Source organism: Coffea eugenioides, chromosome 4, assembly GCF_003713205.1.
Source record: "Coffea eugenioides isolate CCC68of chromosome 4, Ceug_1.0, whole genome shotgun sequence".
In the NCBI taxonomy this organism is placed as follows: Eukaryota; Viridiplantae; Streptophyta; class Magnoliopsida; order Gentianales; family Rubiaceae; genus Coffea; species Coffea eugenioides.
Window position 1 is genome coordinate 18,695,546 of NC_040038.1, and position 11,662 is coordinate 18,707,207.

General features: G+C 37.5%; 1 long non-coding RNA gene across 1 annotated transcript; it reads right to left on the minus strand.

Annotated features, from left to right (window-relative positions):
- Positions 1–1,546: 1,546 nt before the first annotated feature.
- LOC113769529 lies at positions 1,547–9,392 on the minus strand. Its single transcript, XR_003468159.1, has 3 exons — positions 9,335–9,392; positions 9,139–9,172; positions 1,547–1,580 (listed from the first exon to the last, which is right to left on the minus strand). It is a non-coding gene; the product is annotated as an uncharacterized LOC113769529 (long non-coding RNA).
- Between the last annotated feature and the right edge of the window lie 2,270 nt (positions 9,393–11,662).

The window sequence follows — 11,662 nt, forward strand, 5'->3', positions numbered from 1 at the left end:
CTCGAGATCGACTCGAGCTCGGCTCGACTTGATTCGAGTCGAGCTCGAGCTTGAAAATTGCCGGCTCGTCGAGCTCGAGCTCGAGCTCGAGCTCGAACTTGGTAAAATTTAGTCGAGACTCGGCTCGATTAGCCCAAAACTCGACTCGACTCGGGTCGTTTGCAGCCCTAGTCTAAAGAGTAATTCAAAAATGACACCATCAAAGCAGAGAAAAAATTTATAATGATTTCATCCGGAATCATAACTTTCAATGAAATAGGGTGAAAGCAAATGCTATTAAACCTCAACTTGCAACCTCTTATTGATGAATTTACTAAAATAGGTAAAATACTAAAGAAACTGACTCTAAATCTAAAGGAAACGTGGTACCTTCACAAAATTTCATACTCCAAGAATGGTAATTTAAATATTGTAATGCGGTCAATGACCACTTCAAGCATAAATGCATAATTTAATACTTCTAAAAAAAATGTTAATTTACTTACCACTTCCTAGCCTGTACCAAAAATCTAATATTTGGTATTTCTCCTTCAGCAAATATTTTACTACCTACAAGCATCAAAACCATTTATATTAGTCGTATTAAGCAAAAACTGCCCCTAGGCAGAAAGCAATTGGTTAGTTTGTACAACAAAGATTCATAAGATAGATATTGATAAGTCCTATCAAGAAAAATACTAAATCAAATTAGATTAACTTTTTCTCAGGGGATAAAAACAAAGAACCTAAATAAAGGTGCACTTTGAAAAACGAATTTCTCCAATCCTTTGTACTTTGTTAATATCTTGTAATAAACATTTGGAACATATTAGAGCATAAAAGATAATTATAATTAATATATTAGACCATCAAATCTAGCATAGGGTATGTGAAAACACAATAGGAAGCAAAACAATAGCAACAAAGCCTGAGAATTAGCAGGAACTGAAGAATTTGTTATGCCAAACCATAAACGGCATTAAGCACTAAACATATGAATGCATTTCCAAAGTTTCACATCCAGTTCATATCAATGCAGTAGGGCAACCCCTAGTCCCTAATGTGCCTTTTAGAAGTTACCAAAAAAAAAAGTAATTTGCAATGTCAGAAGACAACAATGATCTAAAACTCAAAATAGCAAATAGTTAAACTCAAAAAAAAAAACTTTTAAAGCTAATTTTATTGCATTCCAGGTGAATCTGTGAAAGGATTTGGACCGCTATATGCTGTCTACAAAAGGAAATATACAATCACATTGAAATAGGTAATATGAAGTCATTCATTGGTCTTTTTCTCAAGCATGGAACTATATCCGTAATCACAAAAGATTGAAATAGGTAAGACGAATTAAATTGAAATAGGTCAGCGAAGTAAAGATAAGATTTTAATTCACATTTTAATGGAAGCAAAAGTAAGAAATTATCCAGCTAATTAGTGCAAAATAACAAGGGGCAAAACTATAGCTATGCAGTAACTTGATCCATTTTCTAGTTAATGATATGATTTAAAGTCTTTAATCAAATTGTTAATTTACTCACTGCTTCAAGCCACTGCCCAGCATTTGATAGAGATTTCCTATCCTTGGGCAAACCTTTGACTGCCTACAAACACAAAAAATCAATTAAAATTGCTATTAAAGAACTTCGATCATTTATCAACTTGAGATTCACTATATAAACTGTCAACAAATTTTACTAAGAGACTTATAATTTTCTGTACTATAAAAACAATTATTAACAAATAGTCATTAAAATACGTATCATCACAAGATGCCTTTGGTAACTCGAAACTTTGGCCAATGATCAATTTCACATATGAGTTCGTGATTGTTCAAGAAGACATGCAATTGTATATAATTAGTATAAGATATGCAAACATGCACTACAATAGACATGCATGCATGCACTATTATTCTAGCTTAATCAAGCAAATTGATTAAGAAACCAAAATTAAAGAAAACGCCAACTGAAAAAACCAGAAAAGGGAAAAGAAAAACAAATCCAGATTTTTTTATCAAAAAAAAAAACAAAACCATCAAATTTCGCATATGATGAATTCAACCAACTAAACCTCTCTTCTTTTGGATAGTTCTGTCTAAACAGTATGCAAAACATAAAGGAGGACTGAGATTGGAACCTGAACTATTAAAATCTCTAAAAACATCAACTGCAACTGCAAACTGCAGATTCGAACCTGAAATATAATGCAAATGCATGTTAAATAAAAATACTAAAGCAAATCATATGATTTTTTTCCTAGACAAAATCTTCTTGTTTGAGGCAAATCTTGTCCACATCACGCCTGTGCTACCATATGCTATGCTATAGGCACAATAAAAATCTCCTCTAGATATGAATAAAGCAAATGACTTCCCAAAAAAAGGTAGAACTAAATCTTGGTGAATATATCGACATGAATAAGTGTTTTTTACACCCTGCAATCTTCAAGGCAATAAAAAAACACTGATTCCTAAAGCTAAAATGTTTACCCAAGCAACAGCAATATGTCGAGCTATAAAGACACTAAACCAAGTTAAATAATGACACTCTAGCAAAAAAAAACACAAATCAAATAATGATCTAAACATTTTAATGATATTGCAAAAAAAATATCAAATACTTAAAATTCATCCCAACTTCCCTAGATTCATAAACTCTGTATGTGTAGAACAAACTAACAAAAAAGAAATTGAACTCCCGTTTAAAAGTACCAACAACTAGAGATCTTTAAAAAAAGACATCTCTGAAAAAATTACAACAACGATAGATAATTTTTGGATGGTAAAAAAAAAATTATTGAAGAAAAAAGAAAGATCTAGGAGGGGAGATATTCCTATGAGTCTACTTTCTCTCTCCTTGAGAGCACCTTTCTCTCTCCTTGAGAGAACTTTCCCCCCACTGGTGGGTTTTCAAAAACTTTTCAAACTTCTAAACTCACGATTCCCGGCAATGCTCTAGATTTCAACAATTTTCCTATACTCCAAACTCCAGAATTCTTGATTCTAGTTCGGACATAGTAATTGCACGAGTTATTGCAAAAAGTAGTGGTATGGCTGGAGTAATGGAAATATCTATTACAGAGGATTGAGAAGAAACGTAATTATGAAGTTGCAAGCTATGTCGTTCTTGATAGCATACGCTGATTCTCGCAGCTACGGCTCCAGATGATGAGGTAATGTGTGATTCCTGAGCTATTCATGTTTTAGTATTTGCGTGTTGTGGGTAAAACTACTGTTTTTCTGGTATTTGTCCCTGTTCGGCGGTAAGCATTTTTTGTTTCAGTAAAGTCTGTACTCTGAGCTTCTCCTAGTTCGGAAACCTACTCCCTCCTCTTTCTATTCCTCTTGTCCCCTCTGTTCTTTGTGTCTGTTCTCTCATCTCCTTACCCAGTTGTGGGTTTTTTCCCCGTAGTTCCTAGTCTGTTTCTATGGAGGCGGATCTGAGTGATATGATGCAGAAATTCTCTTTAGCTGGTAATGAACTTACTGGAGCTACTTTGGACTTAGGGGATCTAGAAAGTGGGGTTAGAGAGTGTAAGGACAGTATAATAGGGAGAATTATGGGTGAGAAGGTGGTGAGCTTTGCAGGGGTAAAAGGGTTCGTCACGGTTGCATGGGGGTATCCCAAAAATTTGGGGGTAGTAGAGCTGGGTCCGAACCTTTTTCAGTTCAACTTACCGAACTCTGGTGATAGGGAAAAGATCCTTGAAGGAGGACCTTGGGTAATAGATAACCAAGTGTTGGTGTTGAACAGGTGGATGGAAGGTATAGAAGGTAATATGGAAGCCTTTAAATTGGCTCCTATGTGGGTGCAAGTGTGGAATTTACCGATTCATTGGATCACTAAAGAGATTGGTCGTAAGATAGGGTCTGTGTTTCACCAGGTTAAGGATGTTATAATCCCCCAAATAGGGGGAAAGGAAGGAAGGCATTTGAAGGTGTTTGTGATTGTGGATTTATCTAAACCCCTGCTGAGAGGGACCATAGTTAAAACTGAGGGAATATTGACTTGGGTAGCGTTTAAGTACGAAAGATGTCCTGATTTCTGTTATAAATGTGGTTTCGTAGGACATGGTGAAAGAACTTGCACCGTTCAGTTAGAAACATTAGGAAGAAATGTGGATAATCAGTATGGCCCCTAGTTGAGAGCAGGAAACACTAAGAGCTCACCACAGACCAATCAAACTAGACCTGAGGTGGATAAGGATAAACGTTACTGGAAGTTCCTCAATGGAAATTTAGTTGAAATAGCCCAGCCGGGTAGTGTTCTGGAGAAGAACCAATTAGAGTTGAATAAGGTCTTGGAGAGGGAGAGGCATGATCGTCAGAACCTTTCTAAAGACCTGAATGGGATGAGGATTGATGGTGGAGAGTCTGGCCTCTTTCAAGAGGAAGAACACACAGGGGGTTCACATAGGCAACAAGAGATGCAGAAACAGGCTGAGGGGGGTAAGAATGAACAGGAAGGGGCTCTAGTTATTGAAGCAGCCCCCCCTTGTAGAAAGTAGTACTGAAATGGAGGAGGATAGCTCTCTTGCTATACCAGGTGCTAGTAATGGTGGCAATTTGGAGGGAGTTCTAGAGGGTGAGATGCTGATACAGGAGATGTTTAATAACAATGGGAAAGTGCAGGAGGCGATTAGGAAGCAGTCAGCTAGGTTGAATAGAAAGGTGTCTGCCCCAATCAAATCTAGAAGACCTTTAAGAGAGCTGAATAGGCAAGGAAATATTCAGATTGGTGGGGGGAAGAGGAAAACAATGCTAAAAGATGAGGATATGGATTGTGAGGTAAGTGTTAGTCAGACCTGTAAGAAAGCTAAACCCCTTGAGATGATGGTGGTTCTAGAGCCTAACTAAGAGGAGGAGGGGCCCTTCCTTAATGGGGCCCCCAAGTGCTTATGAGGGTTGTGGTGTGGAATTGTCAAGGAGTGGGGAGCCCCTTGACAATTTCCCAGCTGAGGGAGGTGAACAACCTCTTCTCTCCAGACATTATTTTTCTGAGTGAGACTAAGAATAGGGATCAGTACATGGCCAGAGTTAAAAGCTGGTTAAGGTTTGACAATAGTGTGGTTACTGAAGCTATGCATAGATCTGGTGGTATGTGCCTGTTTTGGAATGATAGTGTTAGAATCTTAACCACTCTCCAAACAGCTTTTACCATTGAAGCTAAAATAGGAGGTAGAGAACCACAGGATGATTGGTGGTTCATAGGAGTGTATGCTAGTTGTGATGATCAAGTTAGAAAACAACAGTGGAAGGTGTTAAAGGATAGGAAAAGATTGTGGGGGGAAAAATATGTTATTGCTGGAGATTTTAATGATATTATTTCTAATGAAGAGAAATGGGGGGGTGTCCAGAGAGAGGAGAAGAGTTTCATGGCTTTTAAGGACTTTATTGCTGAAAATAGTTTAGTGGACTTAGGCTACGAGGGTCACCCCTGGACTTGGAGCAACAATTGGGATCATATAGGGGAAGTAAGGCAAAGACTAGATAGATGTCTTAGTAGCTGTGAGTGGAGCCAGAAGTTTGAGGGGGCGGTCTGTAAGCACTTAGAGTCTTATGCTTCTGATCATAGTTTGATAATGTTGGACTCTGAGCCTGCATATAAGAAAAAGAAGAAAAGATTTTACTTTGACAAGAGATGGCCTCAGAAGGAGGGTTTTCAAAAAGTTATTGAGAAGGCCTGGAGTAAGGAGGAACAAGGAACTAAAATGTTTAAAGTGACTAGGAAAGTGAGAAATTGTAGGGTGGAAATCTTAAAGTGGAAAAACACCTTCCAAGCAAATTCTAAGGTTAGCATTAAGGACATCAAGAGCAAACTAGATGACAATGAGAGGTCCAGCTTGGAGAACAAAGGGGTCATAAGGAAGGATCTGAAGGAACAACTGAAGAAGGCTTTTAGGGAGGAGGAATCTTTTTGGAGCCAAAAAGCAAGAGTACAATGGCTTAGAGAGGGTGATAAGAACACTAGTTTCTTCCACGCGTCTGTGAGAGGTAGGAGGAACAGGAATAGTATCTCTAGTGTCCAAAGAGATGATGGTTCATGGACAAAGAATGAGGAGGATCTTGTGGATAAATGTCCATGTTTTATAAAAATCTGTTTGCCAGTGATGGGGTAGGAGACAGTTCTGAGGTTTTAAGGGGTATTACTCATACTATTACTGAGAAGATGAATTTCAATCTGACCAGACCAGTTCATGAGGAGGAGATTAGATCTGCCATTTTTTCCATGAACCCGGATAAAGCACCAGGTGTAGATGGAATGACCCCCCTGTTCTTTCAAAGATCCTGGAATTTGATCAAGAAGGATATAACCCAGGCAGTCCAAGATTTCTTTGTGTCTGGTTGCATGTTGAAGTCCATTAATCATACTGTTATCTCTTTGATCCCCAAGGTCCTGAATCCTACATGTTTGAAAAACTATAGGCCTATAAGTCTGTGTAGTGTGTTGTACAAAATCATTTCCAAAATTTTGGCTAACAGATTGAAACCAGTTCTTGACAAATGTATCAGTAAAAATCAGTCCGCCTTTATCCCTGATAGGCAAATTCTTGATAATGTGATTATAGCTCAAGAATACATGCAATATCTGAAAAACAAAAGGCTTGGGAAAGAAGGGTATATGGCTATCAAGTTAGACATGGCTAAAGCTTACGATAGGGTGGAATGGCACTTCTTGAAAGCTATGATGCTCAAAATGGGTTTTTGTGAAAAATGGGTACACTGGATTGCAAGATGCATGGAGACTGTTTCATATTCTTTCAACTGCAATGGAGAGGTAAAAGGATATGTGAAGCCAGGTAGAGGGATAAGGCAGGGTGACCCACTGTCACCTTATCTTTTTTTGATATGCTCTGAAGGTTTCTCAAATTTACTCCAAAGATCTGCTGAGGATAGGAGCTTGAAAGGTGTGAAAATTAGTAGGCAGGGACCAAACATTACTCATCTTTTCTTTGCTGATGACTCACTCATTTTTTGTGGAGCTGATAAGCAGCAAGCTGAAGAACTCATGATAATCTTAAAGGTGTATGAACAAGCTTCTGGACAATTGATCAACTTAGAGAAGTCATATGTGATCTTTAGTAAGAATGTAGATAGAAGGCAGAAAAGTGAGATATGCAGTATCCTAGGGGGTATGGAAGAAGTGAAACAAGGAAAGTATCTTGGTCTACCCATGGTGATTTCAAGGACGAAAGACCAAATCTTCGATTACATAAGAGAAAACATCAACAGACGATTGGAAGGCTGGAAGAATAAGCTTTTAAGCCATGCAGGGAAGGAAGTTATGCTTAAAGCTGTCACAATGGCCATGCCCACATATGCTATGTCGTGTTTCAAATTGCCAAGGAAACTTTGTAAGGATCTCAGTTCAGCTATGGCAAACTACTGGTGGGGGGAAGCTAATGGGAAAAACAAAATGCACTGGACTTCTTGGAGGAAAATGGCTAGGGATAGAAAGGAAGGAGGACTGGGGTTTAAGGATTTGGAGGCCTTCAATAAAGCTCTGTTAGGAAAACAGATCTGGAGGTTAATCACCAAGCTTAATCTCCTTATGAGCAAGGTATTGAAAGCCAAGCATTTTCCTAAGGGGTCAATCTTTAATTGCAAAGTGCAAGGCTGTGCTTCTTGGTTTTGGAAAGGTCTAATAAGTGTGAGGGAAATGGTGGAAGAAGGTGTATTGCGGAGAATTGGTAATGGGAGTAGCACCAAAATATGGGAGCACAAGTGGATACCAAAAGCTCCGAATGGCAGGCCTTCTACTCCAAGACCACCAAACTGTGAATATGACACAGTCCAACAACTAATTACTAATAGAAGATGGAACACAAATATAATCTTTAGACTTTTCAACAAATCTGATGCAGAAAGGATACTTAGTATTCCAATAAGTCTAACAGGCAGAGCAGATTCTAATTATTGGAAACACAGTGAAGGGGGTGTGTACACAGTAAAATCAGGCTACAAGAGATTAATGGAAGATAGCTCAGGCACAAAAACAAAAATGGAGAATGCTGGAACAAGCCTTGATGCGGGTAGTATCCAAAACAAACATCTTTGGAACACTCTGTGGAAGCTCAATATCAAGCATAAAGTTAAAATCTTCATCTGGAAGTGTATCAATGGTGCTCTACCAGTCAGAGAGGCTATACACAAGAGAACTGCATTAGGGGATCCAGTGTGTAAAGGATGTGGAGAAGAGCCTGAGACAATTGAGCACACCTTACTGACGTGTCCTCTAGCACAGAAGATTTGGAAAGTAGCTCCATTAATTTGGGATGGAGCTAAAGATCAGACAGGGAACTTTCAAAAATGGTGGAGTACAATTACTGAGGCTAGGAAAAGGCAAGAAGGAAGAAGCCACATGGGACTTACGGCTAATATACTGTGGCAGATTTGGAAGGACAGAAATAAGAGGGAGTTTGAACAACAGACTTGCAGCCATCCGTGTAGTGTTATTCAAAAAGCACACAAGGAGTGGCTAGAACTAGAGGACTTAGAGCCTATGAAGAACTCTAGGAGTACAACAGAAACACTGACAACCCTGGAAGAGGACTGTCATGCACAACAAAGCCATGATCTCATAATTCTGAAGATGGCAACCAGAAGATCACAAAGACCTGCAGTGCTGGGAATTGGAGTTGATATTACTAGGATGCCAACGGAGGCAAAGGAGTTGTGGGCCTTAAAAGACAGAAGTTCGGGAGACAAAAATATTGATGATGCCGCAGCTGTTCAATTGATTTTATGCAAAGCATTGGACAGACAGTGGCGCAACATCAGTATACAAATTCACAACAAGGACCTACTGAAGCGCCTTAAGTTTGGCAAATCCTCAGACTGCAGATTGACAACAATCCTTGAAAATATATTATGTTTAAAGTCTTTGTTTCGAATGTGCTCTTTTTGCTTAGTTAGTTATGATGATAAGGATGTTTGTGCTAATGTTAGCTCATATGCCTTAGGCATTTTGTTGGATGAGGAAACTCTTGTTCCTCCGTGTCATTGAACACGTGTTGTACATATGATCGGGCCTTTGCTCGAATTGTAAATTCTCTTTTATAGATCAATGCAAGTAAACTAACGTTTCGAAAAAAAAAAAGGAGGGGAGATATTCAAAATAAAAAGAAAAAATAGCAGTAAGAGAAAATAGAGCGAAATACCTGAGCAAGAAGATGAAACCGCTACCATGCGAACCTGCAAATCCAAACAATAGAAGAAAAGACGGTAGCAACAAAATAGATGGTAAATAGTTACTTTCATAAAAGGATAAAAAATAAAAAGCTATACAGAGAAAGATTGTAAAAAAAATAAAAATGAAAGTTAACGTAATTAAGAGAGAAAACCAAAGGGAAACACCCTTTAACTTGTAAGAAGAAGACCAACGTGTGACCTCTATTTTGTCTTGCACTGTTATTTGATATTCAATTAAAGAAGAAAGAGAAGAAGTGAAAAACAGAGAAAGAGGAAGGAAGGGAGAAAGAACCTGAGAAGAAAGGAAGAAAGCGACGAAGCAAAAGCAAGAAAGACAATGAGCAGCGCAAGCGAAGACTCTCAAGAACCCTATCTATCCAAGAAGGAGGTGAAATCTCAATTTTGTCCTCAATTCAATTCGCTCAATTAATTGAAGACGACCACCAATTGACCAATGACGAAGCGCCACGTCAACTCAATTGCAAACCTCCCCGTTCCCCAATAGACTAGATATGTTAATAAGGGAGTAAAAAAGGATCACTATAACGAGTAGGTCACAGTTTTGAGTTATCAAGAAAATATGTGTGAATCTACAATTACCCCCCCCCCCCCACCTTAACCCCTGTTTTTAAAAAAAAAAATGGTGGAAAAGGAATCGAAATGGTTGTTATCAAAAAAAAAAAAAAAAAAAAAGAAAAAAACCAAGACAGAAAAGTAATTGATATGTTCGAAAGTGTCCAATTCAGCAAATTTATCAAACTGGGAATTGAGTTTTATTGTGCACATCTTTTTTTTTTTTTTTTGGACAAAATTACACTTTTCATTTCAAGCATGCCGCAGCTTCGGTTGTGTAAGTGACGATACATATACTTTCCGGGGATATTGAACCTATATTATCACAAACCGCAATGCCCGCACCTCCCAAATGACTATCTGAAATAAATGAGTCATCTGTTGAAATGATAATTTACAATGGAAAAGTCACTCCTTATATATACTTTTTCTGAGTATCAACAATATCTGCACTATCTTGACCCAACTGGATTATGTAAGGAATTACAGAAAAAAAAAAGCATTATCTAGATAAAGGAATACTTTGACACCTTTTAAATTTTTTTAAATCACACGATGTGAAGTTTGAACTCCAGATGCACCTCATTTAAATTACATAGTATAAGGTTTGAACTCTCGATTTACAACCTTTTTTATTGACCAACTTGCACAAGACAAGTTGATTGTGATGGCTCGTAATAGAATATCAAATTGCTCATGAGGGCAGTTGTCATCCAATTTGTTGAAGGACAAGCTGACTTTCCTGTTTCTGTGACTATAAGACTAGCTGTTTGGCATGCACAGCCTCCAAAACATCCATGGGCTCTGAATTTATTTATTCCTACAAATAAGGGCTTGTTCTTGGCGATTCAAATTTGCCAAATTATCAATGCCAATGAAACAATTAACTCTTGGGGGCTGTTTTTGATTAAGCCAATCCAAGAACGATACTAAGATGGCACAATCAAAAATACATTTTTTCGTTCATTGATTATGCCAATCCAAAAAAGATACTGAGGTGCCACAATTAAAATTAAATCTCAATGGTTAAGCTCTTCCAAGAATTCACACTCAAGGAATAAGTAGATATTATCTCCTGATTTTTGCCAATCAAAAATAAAGCCTAATGGCAAAGCTCGGGGAATTATGTGATGATTTTGATCAAAATTAAATCCTAAACTCCCAATGGCAAAGCTCGCCATACTGTTCTACCAAATTTGCACTTAAGGGGAAGAAATCACCATTCTTGTCTAGCGAATTTATACCTACGTGGAAATGTAGGAATGTTTCCGGTTTAATCTTTTAACTTGAGTTTGAAAAATTGTTAAATGCTTATTTGGTGTTATGAAGAAGAAAGAAAAAGAAGCAAATATGCAGATTGTTGTCGTTTGCTTGATATAGAGAATAGTTTCTGGAACTTATGTACGCATGCCAAAGTTTGTAATCAGTAACTTATGGCTCATTAGTTGGAAACTTAAAAGTTTATCAAGTTTTTACATGTTTATGCATAAATCAAGACACTAGACAGACGAAAGAAGAATTATTTGATCCTTTTTTGAACGGAAGAATTTATTGATCAAAATGGAAGATTACTAATAGAGAACAGTTGCGTAGCATCTCAAATGTGACCAATATAATTTTCTTTTTACCAAACCGATAGGAAGTGAATAAAATAGATTTTGCAGTAACAGCATCTATATCCCCATGTAGTCAATCGATTGAGAACAGACATAATATCAAGACCAAAATTAATTTCCAAAATTACATAATTTTCCAAACTATGGAAAGATCTCTATCTTATGCAACACATGAAAAACAGCATATATAGTAGTGTTCATAATTGTTGGAAAACCAAACATTTAGTCCTTATTGTTATGACAAAGTACAAAATACACCGAAAAACAAGGCCCCAAAAGCATTCTAGAAACAGATAATTGGGAA